This window comes from Ipomoea nil, unplaced genomic scaffold, assembly GCF_001879475.1.
Source record: "Ipomoea nil cultivar Tokyo-kokei standard unplaced genomic scaffold, Asagao_1.1 scaffold2805, whole genome shotgun sequence".
Taxonomy (NCBI): domain Eukaryota; kingdom Viridiplantae; phylum Streptophyta; class Magnoliopsida; order Solanales; family Convolvulaceae; genus Ipomoea; species Ipomoea nil.
The window spans coordinates 3,473,233-3,486,985 of record NW_017619233.1 but is presented as its reverse complement, the minus strand read 5'-3'; positions in this window follow the sequence as shown (position 1 = coordinate 3,486,985).

The window sequence follows — 13,753 nt, the reverse complement described above, 5'->3', positions numbered from 1 at the left end:
AAATATTATTATATTAAATAATTTAAAATATTTTAGTTTTTCTATTTTTTATTTATATTTATAATAACATAATTTTTTTTTCGTGCATCGCGCGGGTGAATTACTAGTTGTTTCTAATTGCACAACAAAAAAATCGACACCAGTTAAGGGACCATTTATGTAAGTCACGAAATAATGTAATTTTGGATTAAAGTCTACCTTGCAATACCAAGTGGCTTGTGGTCTACTGGTATCCGATTGGCCCCTTACCTAACATGTCTTAGGTTTGAGCCTCGGTGTAGGCATAAATAGTATATGGTATCCCCCTTCATGTCTAATAAAAAAGTCTGCCAATAAGATAAGTTCTTGAATTATTCAATATAATGATATAATTAAACTTTTCTGATTAGTACAAAGCTTATTTTCGACAAATTTTTTCGTATAAAATAAAAATGTTACATGCTATTCTCTAATTAAAAATTATCAGTGTCACTTATTTAATCACTTTGCATTAATAAAAGTGTACTAGTCAAGATCAAAGAAAAAGTATAGAGGTTTTATACTTCACACGTTTTCGCGTTGCTTTGCTTAACTGATATGGAATAATTAATAATTATGTATTTTTTTAGGTGTAAATTATGAGGTGGTCCGAGTCTATCTCTAACCAACTAATTCTTGTTCGCTTCTAGAGGTACAGGAGCAGGCTCAAGAGAAATTGTAACTTATGAAAGTATTGATCGAATCCAAGTTATTTTGGAAATCGTCCTTATGAAAAAACTCATTTAATTTGCCATTTGAGCTGACCCTTTGGGTTAATTAATAATTATGTATTAGCCCGCATGTGCAGCTCAACTGGTCATAGAGGTGAAGTTTGGAAAGAATGACCAGAGATTGAGTCTCACCAACAACAGTGTGGGAGCAAATCCCGGGGATTCTTTGTGCACAGTAAGCAGAGATCTAGCCTCTGTGGTTTATGTATTATGTATTACTTGTTAACAAGTTACAAGAAATTTCAGATGTTGACTTTTGAACCACATGAGCGAACGAGCGTTTTGTGCACATCTCACTCCATTGTAGTGTACGCATCTAATCCGCAGAAAATAGGGCAGGTCTCATTTCAAAGTCAATAAATCAATAATACATCATTTTTGACTCTTCGTATACAAGCGATTCCGCTGCAAATTTTAGTAGTTTCTATGGCCTTACTAGGAAATTACATTCCATATCTTAGATCCATTTGCTTGAAGGTTTACTAAAAATGTCATTTTCATTCTAATTATATTTTGCATTTTAAAACCTTTCTAAAATTGCATTTTAAAACCCTTTTTTTTTTCTTATTTACTAAAAATGTCATTTTCAATCACATTAAAATTTCTAACTCTTGTTAGAAATTTTCACAACATGACATTGAGAAGTTGTTACCGTGACATCATTTACTCTTTCCAACAACTCATATGTTACAAAAAATTAAAAAGACAATACACCCGGCCTATTTATTTTTCCTATTCTTTTAATTATCATTTTATTAAATCATTATATTATATATAACAATTAATTTATGTGTAGATTATATTTTAATTAAATTTCTATGAATGGTAAATAATGTGTATAATATATATATATATATATATATATATATATATATATATATATATATATATATATATATATATATATATTGTTTACTCTTCAAAAAAAATATATTATTTGGGTATATATGTGGGTACTAGTTTAGTATTATTGATATTTCATTTATAGAATAATGCTTAAATAGAAAATCGAACTGTACCCGAGAAAATACAGTGAGGTCATCTAACCCAACAAAATTGCAATTGAGCCTCTCAACTTTTTAAAATTATGTAAATAAACCAAAATTGACTTGTTCCTCGGGTTACTACAGACATGCCTGTCATTTTATTAAAAAATAGTATTTTTACTTTATTTTAATAATTTTAAATAAAATAAAAATAAAACATTAAATAAAATAAAAAACACCTTGGTAAAATCACTCCAACTTAAAAAGGGAAGGATATTTTTATCCAATCACTTCAACTTTTTCTTCCACAAACGTCAAACAACAGCATTAAAAATCTCATGGGGGATAGGATTTGTAATTTCATGAAATAAAGAAATTGAGATTTCGTGGAATTTTAATTCCTATCTTTCAAACACAAGAATTTTCATGTTTAGAAATTGTGTAAAAAAAGAAATTTTAATTCAATTCCAATTTACTAAACACTCGGAATGTCTACAATATTTCTCATGACATTTTATTAGGATTGCACTCACGCTCACGGCTCATCAGTCGGTGTGTAAGATGTGTTCTTTTTCGTTTAATTTTTTCTTTTAGAAACTAACTAAAGAAATTAATATAATTTATTCATTTTTGACATCCAATTATAATGGTGGTCTGTTTGATAACATAATTAACTTATAAGTCAATTTTGACTTGTTTGATCAATATTAGCTGTTTGACTTGATTAAACAATCAATATGAGTGTTTGGTTAATCAGTTTTTTGAAACAAATTACTCTAAAGCAACCAATATAAGTGTTTGGTTAATAAGTTTTTTTGTAACACATTGTTCTAAAACGGCCAATATGAGTGTTTGGTTAATCAGCTTTAAAAAAAAAAAAAAAAAAAAAAAAAAAAAAAAAAAAAAAAACTCTAAAATAGCCAATATGAGTGTTTGGTTAATCAGTTTTTTTTTTTTTTTTTTTTTTTTTTTGGTTAATCAACTTTTTGTAACAAATTGCTCTAAATTGCTAAAATTCAAAAAAGATGTTCAACTTTTTGAGAAAATAATGTGTACATTTAAAGATTATTTTACATGTAATCAGTTATCAGTTAATTTGAGCTTGAACTTATAATCTTCCATTTGGGAGTCACAGTTATGTTATTTGATCATAAGTTCTGCGACATTTTTTTTCTCATCTTTTCATTAACTTCAAACAATACTTTATATTTGGTTCAAAATAACTCGCATTGTGAAAACCTCACAAAATTGTTTCACTATATTTGATAATATTTTAGATATTTTAAAATATAAAGGGTAAAATTAAACTTTAAAAAACTTACTATTATGTGATAATGAAGTGAGAACTTATAAATAAATTCAAATTAGTGAGTGCGAAATGTGAATGCAAATATATTCTTTTCGCTTTTGGGGCGTAGACTGCTGACTTGTCAAGTGATCCTATCTACACAAGTTGACCGGCAAGGAGAACTACTAAAAAAGAAAAAGAAAAAAAAGAAAGAGAAAAAAATAATTAATTAAAAACCATGAAGGTTCAAAGATTGTGTATGGACTTGATTGTTTAATACATTTGCGTCTGAATATATCCTATTAAGTTATATTAATGACTTGTAGTCTAATAACACGAAGTGCATGACTTTTCTAAATGAGAGGTCATGAGTTCAATCTTTAAGTAGTTCTTCTGATAAAGCAGTTATGAACAGATATTACATTGTAACAGAATCGGTAGTACTCAAAAAAAAAAAAAATCACAATCATTGTTCGAGATTGTACATGGTAAAAATTTTATTTCTGTGTAATAGTCCGCAAATTACACATGAAAGATAAATCAAACTAGGGAGAGCCTATGTTAATGTGATAGGCTCGACCAAGATGACGTTGACAAAACTATTAAGCTACTTTAGTTTAACATGCAACAAACAATATGTTCACATGAGAGTGAGGTGCAAAGTTATTTATGCCTATCCTTTAAAATTATCTCTTAATTTTTATATATATATATTTTTTTTTTTATCAGAAGGAGGGGATACCCAAAAACAGCTCTAAAGCCTCCTTGTCGAGCTTGCGCCAACCCGGTCGTGGTATACCATCTCTGCGACTTCTGCCGGAGGGTCTTCAAAGATGCGCAATCCGGATGGATGAGCCACAGCCTCCGACGCCAAGTGATCCGCAATTCTATTCTGCTCCCTATCTCTTAATTTTTATATCTGATATAATATTTTATTAATTTAGTGATTTTTTGTATTTAATTATTACATTATTCACTCTTTTATAATTATAATAATAAAGAGGGAAAAATAATATTTTTATGCACCGAGTAAATGTATAACTTTCAATAATAATTTAATAGTACTTTAACTGGTGTAAAACATATTTTGATTTTATATTATAATTTAAATATGTAATTAAAGAAAATATATCGTTGAATTCACACTGATAAATATCAGATGACAATTTCATTGGGGTTCTCAGCCGGCCTGAAATTCCAATATTCCATATTAAATATTTCTCCAAAAATTGAATCTCCAACCCTAAGGCTCCCGCACTTTAATTCGACAGAATATTTGTAAGGATGTAAATCACTATAACTTTGACTTTTGTTTTTTGTTTTGTTTTTTTTTTTTCCTGTGACATAGGTGGAATCGTTCACCCTAAGCGTGCCTACACCCTAGCCCGATAGTTTGTGAAGGAGTAAATTATGGTGACTTAACTGACCAACAAAGACTAAACTTTTGCTCACTCACAAGGAGCCCCCTCACTAATTGAGAGGTTGCTCCTACATTGCTGTTGGTGAGACTCACTCCTTAGCCTATTGTGACAAATTTTACCTCTGATCTGTGACTAGTTGAGTTGTTCATGCGGGCGTGACTTTTGATTTTTTTATCGTAGTTGGTGGAGTGAACATTTATTATATTATATATATATATATTTTATTTGATAACTTGATATTATATTTGAATAAATTAAATTTTAAATGTGTCAAAAGTCAACTTGGAGTTGGCAAAAATAAGTTAAGGAACTTTATTAAATACTAAAATTTTAATTCAAAAGATCGTATAGTGTGTGACTCTGTGTGTGTGTACATATATATGTATATATTCGAATTTTTATATTTAACCAAATATTGATAGAAGTTGTTATTTGTAGACATTATTAAAATAAAATATACCTAGATAACGTACTTTAAAATGTTTTGATAATCAATAATAAACTAATTTTAAAATTTGTTAGGTTGTATATATTTTCTTCTTCCAAAGGATTGTATATATCCTTTTATACTAGTTGGATGCAAAAGTTTCCTTTTTTGTATATATAAACTTTATAAGATTTCAAAGTGATCGAGTTAGCTTGTTAAGATAAATTAATATCATCCTAATTAACAAGCACTCAGATTACTGTGTTATTATATTGAGGCGTATCCCGCAATTTACTTCTTGTAGTCTTTCAAAATAAAAGTGTGAGGGACCTTTAAATTTAGAAATTAAGGTTGAAACTTATGATAGGTGATAATTAGGTATTGAATCTTGGCGCTTTGTAGATTCCATGAATCTTCCAGCTCAATTGATGATCTGAGACGACGACGCCAAGTCAAGTCAACTCAACCTCTTAACATAAATTCATTATTTGACCAAGTAGCTATTATTGTAATTAATCCTCCTCAGATCAATTTCTTGGCAGTGCACCTACTTCACTGTCACAACCTGAATGGTTGATTATATTGGTGTTTAATATTATTGAATAATGTATTATGTATACTGCGTGCGATCAATACACTTGGTAGGAAGCCTATTTCTTTAATTATATTGGTTAGATGATAGGGAATAGGGATCAAAGCGTGTACTCGTGTAGCATGCATCTTAGTCATGCCTTACTTTTATTCTCAATTTGAATTTTTTGAAATGTTATGATCAAGGTTGCAAAATACGAGCTACTACCTAGGCGAAATACTAAAAAAAAAAACAAAGGATTGTGCATGTGTGTACACACATTGACACACACATAAAAAAAAATTACACATGACTTTAGGAATTGTAAAAAATTAAATTAAAAAATAACTCGGCCAAGTCAACCGAGTTAACTCAGCTGACTTGGCCGATTCGGCAGCGAGTCGACCGACTAGGTGACACCTAAATGGAAAAACGCCAATGTCGGGTGGCGACTAGCACCTAGGCGTTGATTAATTGGTGTCTAAACACGATTTTTATAACACTGGCTATGATTGTTTGACTTAATGAAATTTCCTTTCAGTTAAAAAAAAATTCACATTTGTTGGGCTGGGATTCGGAGAGCTGAGTTCAGTATCTTGCCATCATACCGTGGCGTAGACTGCTACGCAAATATAAGGAAATAAAGTTACATCTTCGCTACTTGTTATAGCATTTGGCACAGTGATAATCACTTGATCCTACAATTGATATCAAAGTCAAGGTCACGGGAGGCTGGCAGGTGTTGGAAGGGGGATTGTTGGGTTATGGGTTGGAGAGTCGAGTTCATCATCTTGTTCTTGGACTCTGACATTGATTGGTACACAAGTATAAGAAAATAAAGTTGTGCATTCATTACTAGCTATAACTTTTGACGTAGTGATAAACATTTGATCATACAAAATCTAATTTCTTGATTTTTTCTCACCTTAATGTCATTGAGTTTAAAATTTGTTGCACCTGATTCTTAATGGACTATTAAAAATATGTCATATTCAGTGTTAAAATTTGTGTCACTTTAGTCATAACAAACAACTATAAGTGACATATATATATTTTTAATAATTGAGAACAAAATAGAAACAAACTTAAATTTGATAATTATTTTCTTAACGTATTATTTAAGAAAGAATTGAAATAAATTAATTTTATTTTATTTATTTATTTTTTGTTTTGTTTGAAGTCATATTCAGTAGCCATCGTAAGCACTATTTCAGACTGCAACGATAAATATGGAAAATTTTAGGACACATCATAAACTGTGGATGAGTCTGATTTAATAACTCTATTTTTGTCCCAAAAATATTAGATAGATGTATAAAGGAAATTTTATATTATTTTAAATATATTAAAGTGAATTAATTTAATTAACACTTTTTAAAGTTCGTCAATTTATAAGTAATCAATAAATGTCAAGAGTACATGCACGTTAGCTTATATAAAATTTTATGTGTATTTTATTAATTTTATATTTAAATATAAATAAATTTCAGATCCGAAGTCCGGAAAATGTACTAAGAGGTAAACACAAGATTTAAATTGTAGAAGGTGATGCTAATGGACAGCAAACAAACTTACAGCAAAAGGTAACAACCAAACAAAATTGCTGGCCAGAAAATTACAACTACGCGCTTAGTTTTTGGCGTACATATGGGCTAATGCCATTATTCCCGCCTCTTGGTGTGACAATAACAATTGTGGTGATTTGTGTCTTTTTTTTTTTTTTTTGAGTACTATTGACTCTGTTACAATGTAATATTTGTTTATATATACTTTCTCAACTTACTGAAGTACAAAGAGTCAATGTCACACACTAGGGTTCGAACCTGAGACTTCTCATATGAGAAATAGATACTTTCTCAACTTACTGAAGTACAAATAGTCAATGACACACACTAGGGTTCGAATTTGAGACCTTTCATTTGAGACCTTTCATTTGAGAAGCTACAGCTATGCCTCTCGATTACAATTCACAAGGCCTTTGACGTGGTGATTTGTTTTTAAGTTTATGTAAAAATAATTTAAGGAATGTGTATAGTAGAAAAAGTGTACTAGGAGAAACAAAAATTGGATCACTATTAATTTAGATTTACATCTCTTGCTTTCTAGAAATCACATTTGTAATAATCTAATACACATCATAATAACTTCCCTATATTTTAAGAGTAATGCCCTTAATTTATTTTCCTTATATTTTTTTTATCTCCAAACTTAGCAACATTTGATTGGTTTAAATTTCTTTTTTAATTAGTGATTGGTTAGCATATTGATGGTCACCCAATGATTTAGAAAGGGAAAATATGAGATGAAAAAGTTTAGCAGGGATAAGAATATAAGATATATTTTCTATATTTTAAATTCTCAGAAGAATTCAAACTCTTTTTTTTTTTTTTTTTTCTTTTGAAAGGAAAAATCAAAACTTTATTAAACCAAACGTTCAATACAAGTAGGAATAAAAGAAAACCAAACAAAATGACCAGTTTGGGAACGAGCAGCTCTTGCTAACGCATGAGCAGACTTATTCACTGATCTAGGAATGAAACTAATGGACACTACTTCTAAGTGTCTTTGATAAACTCTACACTCATTGGTCACGCATCCGGCATAAGATAAGTCAATCGAGGAGGACTCATTAATAAGATTGCACACCGTTTGACAGTCAGAAGTCTCAAAAGTTGGAAGCAAGATCAGAGAAACTTACAAACAAGTAACATCCCTACGGGAGTGTAAGAAGAAGTATGGTCACACGGAGCTGTGAAGTCTTGGAAGAAGGAGGAAAGTAACACGGAATTGTGAAATCCTGAAAAGTAGCACGGAGTTGTGAAATTTGAAGTGCAGTTCTACCGGAGCGTAGAAGAAGGGGGGAAAGTAACACGGAGCTGTGAAATCCTGGAAAGTAGCACGGAGTTGTGAAATCCGAAGCACCAGTGTTGGAGGCACTGGCGTGATTAGTGTGGGCTTAGTGATCAAAGCACTAGATCACGGAATTCATTGTATCTTGGAACCAAAAAGTGGTGGATATAGTGAATTGCTCCTGAAGATAGGAGCAAGTGGAGCAGGAGGATTACATCACCTTCGAACCACTATAATTGCCTTGTGTCATTTACTGCTTTATTTACTTACTACTTTTTGCTTGCTTGCCTTCACGTGGATATACTTGACACAATCACACAACACTTACTTTACTTATTCTGCTGTGCACAAGACTCTAACAATCCAGTTAAGAGTTTTGGTTTCTCTGTTGCCTTAACAATTGTTATATTTGCGAAATCAGTTTAAAAGTCTATTCACCCCCCCCCCCCCCACCCCCCTCTAGACTTTTACCATACCTCCTTTAGGACCAACAATATTTTCTCTCTTCGAGTGCATGGTTTCTCTTCTAGTGCATATTTACTTTTTTAGCTTCTCAGAAGATGTGTGCATTAATTTCCTTCTTCAAGTGCATATTGTTCTTTCTTTGTGTGCATAGTTTCTCTTTGAATGAATGTTTACTTTATTAGCTTATCAAAAGATGGTGAATTATTTCTTTTTATTCGAGTGCATCATTTTCCTTATTCAAGTGTATAACTTAGAACTTAAGGCGTATAACTTTAAAATTTATTACTTTGCACCTTGAAGTGCATAGAGTTTAGCCTACAAGTACATAAATTTTAATCATCAGGTGCATAACTTTGTTGCCTCAGTACATAACTTTGGAACTACATGTGCATAACTTTTAACCTTCAGGTGCATAATTTTAAACCTTGATGAGGTGCATAACTTTGGTTCATCTATTAAATTGCTAATTTCAATTAGTTAACTAAATCCTGATTAATGTTTTTGGTTATGAATTCAATGTGCGAATGGTTGAATTTATGTATTAGTAATGGTTGAATTTGATCTTCAGACTATTATTATTAGTAATATAATATCAACGAATTGCTCCAGGAAGTTACACATTTGTTTTTTTTTTTTTTTTTTTTTTTTTTTGAAATGTTTCCTTCATTCTAGGCAGTTAATTTAGATTAGATCCATGGCTAAGATCTCACACATTTTTCACTTGGGAGTTCCTTCGCACATCTCCAACACACACACACATATGGAAAATGCACTATCTAAATCTAAAATGTAATAAGTCTCAATCTAGATTATATTTTTGATTTATGTCATTTTTTTTTTTTTACATTATGATATAAGAGTTGTATTATACAATTTTTTTACACAAAAATATCCTTATAATTATAATTTCTGTTATCTTTTCTCATTATTATTACCATCACAAGCATACGCGTACGATATCTTTTCTTATATTATTCAATGGTAATAATGTATTTAGACATTATATATTAGAGTAATTTAAGTAATAAGTTTGAATCCATTTAGATTTTAATTAAACATTACCATAATTATATTTAGTAATTTATTATATCTAAAATTCTTACTTTAATAATATTCTTTTGGAGAAAAGTTTAATAATATTAATCATACCATAATTATTACTCAAATTATAAACTATACTTTTAAAATAATATGTATTCTACAACTATGAATTTAAAAGTAAAACTATATACTATTAACCTTAAGTATTAATATTGGACATATATATTTCTGCATGGCTCATATAAAATACTACTTATAACTATATATTTCAAAATGCTTTGAATAGGAAAATTACTCTATATATATTTTAATTTACAAAGTGTAATATAGATAATTTTTTAATAAAAGAATAAAATGAGCTTAGATTTAAATTTATTTAATTATTTTTTATGTATCATAGGAGTCAATTAGTAATCTATAATTAAGTATCATTAGACTTAAAATATATATATGTAGTCAAACGCGTACGATATATACTATCACGGGAACTGATTAGCTGTAGCTGTGTAATTAACCAACTTTTACGTTGCAATCAATGCGTGCGGCTGTAGCTTACCTAAACAATATATATATATATATATATATATATATATATATATATATGGAAGGGTTCAGGTGCGGGTGATGCTTCCAGTGTGGTTGAACGCACCTTAAACATTAACGTGCCGCACCTTAAGTATACAAATCACCGCGCACCTTAAGCACACAAACAAAACACCTTAAGAACACAAATCACTCACATTAAGTACATAAACCACGCACCTTAAGCACAGAACAAAGCACATTAAGCACAAAACTCATGCACTTAAGATTTTAAAATGGCTCACATTAAGCACAAACTCCCGCACATTAAGCATAAACTCACGCACATTAAGCACAAACCTCAAGCACATTAAACATTAAACTGACGCACTTTAAGTATTAACTCACACACCTTAAGTTTTAACAACTACTGACATTACTCACTAATCCCGCGCACCTTAAGCACAAACCTCACGCACATTAAGCACAAACCCCACGCACCTTAAGCACAAACCACACGCATATTAACCACAAAACTCATGCACATTAAGTCCAAACCCAAACACTTTAAATTTACGTAGATGCAAAAAATACCAAAATGTCACCGCGTTTTTTTAATTTAATTTTGGTAATCTAAATGTTGATTTAAGTAAAATCAATGGTTCTCCTTTCACCGCACAACCACACCTGGCACCCTCAACCGCACAGGAACCCCTTTATATATATATATATATATATATATATGGATGAGATCAGGTGCGGGAATGGCGTCCCGTGCGGTTGGACGCACGTTAAGCATTAAACTGACGCACTTTAAGTACACAACACATGCACATTAAGCACACGAACAAAACACCTTAAGAACACAAACCACGCACCTTCAGCACATATCAAAGCACCTTATGAACACAAATCACGCACCTAAGGTTTTAAAAATTGTTCACTTTAAGTTTCACATAACTGACGCACCTTAAGCATATAAATCATGCACCTTAAGGATGAAAACAACGCACATTAAAAAGGAAACCCACGCACCTACGTTTCAGAAACTAATCACATTAACCACAAACTCACGCACCTTAAGCACAAAACTCACGCACCTTAAACACAAAACTCACGCACCTTAAGCACAAAACCTACGCACCTTAAGCACAAAACTCACACACCTTAAACACAAAACCCACGCACCTTAAGCACAAAACCTACACACCTTAAGCACAAAACTCATGCACCTTAAGTTTCAACAACTATTACCATTAAGTACACAACCCACGCACCTTAAGCACAAATTTCACGCACCTTAAGCACAAACTCACGCACCTTATATACAAAACTCACAAAAATCATGCACCTTACATTTGACCTAAATGCAAAAAATTACCAAAATACCACCGCATTTTTTTTAAAAAATTTTGGTAATCTAAACGTTGATTTAAGCAAAATCAATGGTTCTCCTTTCACCGCACAACCGCACTTGGCACCTTCAACCGCACAGGGACCTATATATATATATATATATATATATATATATATATATATATATATATATATATATATATATGGAAGGGATCAGGTGCGGGCGGACGCACCTTAAGCACAGAACTCACACACATTAAGCACAAAAAACATGCACCTTAAGTTTTAACAACTTACATTAAGTACACACTCACGCACATTAAGTACAAAACTCACGCACCTTGAGCACAAAACTCATGCACTTTAAATTTTCAACAACTCACATTAAGTACACACTCACCCACATTAAGCACACAACCCACGCACCTTAGGCACAAGACTCATGCACCATAAGTACAAAACTCACGCACCTTAAGCACAAGATTCACGCACATTAAGTACAAAACTCATGCACATTAATCACCCGCACAACCGCACGGGAAACCGGCATTGGAACTTAAACTTATATATATATATATATATATATATATATATATATATATATATATATATATATATATATATATATATATATATATATATATATATATATATATATCTTCATTTTATATTATACAATAAAATCATGATCAAGAGTTAAAACCTTAGCTTAGTTTTATTACTCCGTATTTGATAATATGTAGTATTGTTAGATTAGGTATAATCTATCCTTTTCGATGTAGTGAAATGAAAATGGATATAACAAATTTACGACCATTCTTATATGTTGGTATATCTAAAAATAAGATGGGAGTGTAATAATAAAATTAAAAAGTTTCATATTTTTATGCACGTTATAATAATGCCTATATTACCGTTTGTGTTTAAGAAGTTAAATCTTGTGCACATAATTCTTTGGACAAAATTAGATATAAAACATATTAAATACATACACTATCAACCTCTTACGGAGCGTTTGGTTGGAGGGAGGAAATTACGTGGGAAAGGAATTGAAATTTTATGGGAGATGAATTACTGAGAATAAAGTGGGAATTTAAATTTCAGTGTTTGGTTTACCGGAATAAAATTACTAGAAATTTCAATTTTAATGTTTAGTATACATGAGAATTGAAAGGAAATAAGTAGTATAAAGTCCAAAATGCCCATGATTGTTGTCAGGCATCAATTTTAGGTTAAAAAAAATAGTATAATTTTGTCTCATCATTATCTTTTTTTCTTCCTAAAATTCATGGAATTAAAATCACAAGGAAGACATGGGATTTTAATTCTATAAAAATGAGGGAATTACAATTCTTTCCAATCAAACTAAGGAATTTAGTGACCTTTGAAATGAGGTGGAAATTAACTGGGAATAGAATTTAAATTCATTCCAACCAAATGCTCTATTATTGTATATTTCATTGATTACATAGTATATAGGATGTGGCCACCAAGACCATGCAACAAGGAATGGTGGAATTTTCTTGGGAAAGAGACAGATAGGATTGGAACACGCACTGTACTACAGCGAACCAAAAATGATATTTTTAACTTCAGAACATAAAAGTATAGTGAACTTGATCAATATTTTAATTTAATAGTTAAAATTTTCACTTTTGGTTCAATTCTTAGGATTTTTATTCTTCAAATATCTAAAATGTATGGTGAATCATTTTACTAGCTAACAATTAATTTGAGATCGTCTTTTCACTCATTTGAAAACCAAAAACATTTTTTTAATATTAACTTAGGGATTCATAGTTTACCTGTACCTACCAACAATTGAAGAATTGAATCAAATCATATATACGATACTTAAAAGACTAGTCCTTTTTTTGTTTTTTTGTTTTTGGTGAATTAAAAGACTAGTCCTATTTGATAATATAGTTAGCTTATTGGTCAATTTGGTTTATTTGACCACTATTAGTTGTTTGACTTGGTTAAACAATCAATATGAGTTTTTGATTAATTAACTTTTTGTATCTAAAATGTTAAAATTCAAAGAATTGGTCAAACTAGTTTTTTCGATCAGCTTTTG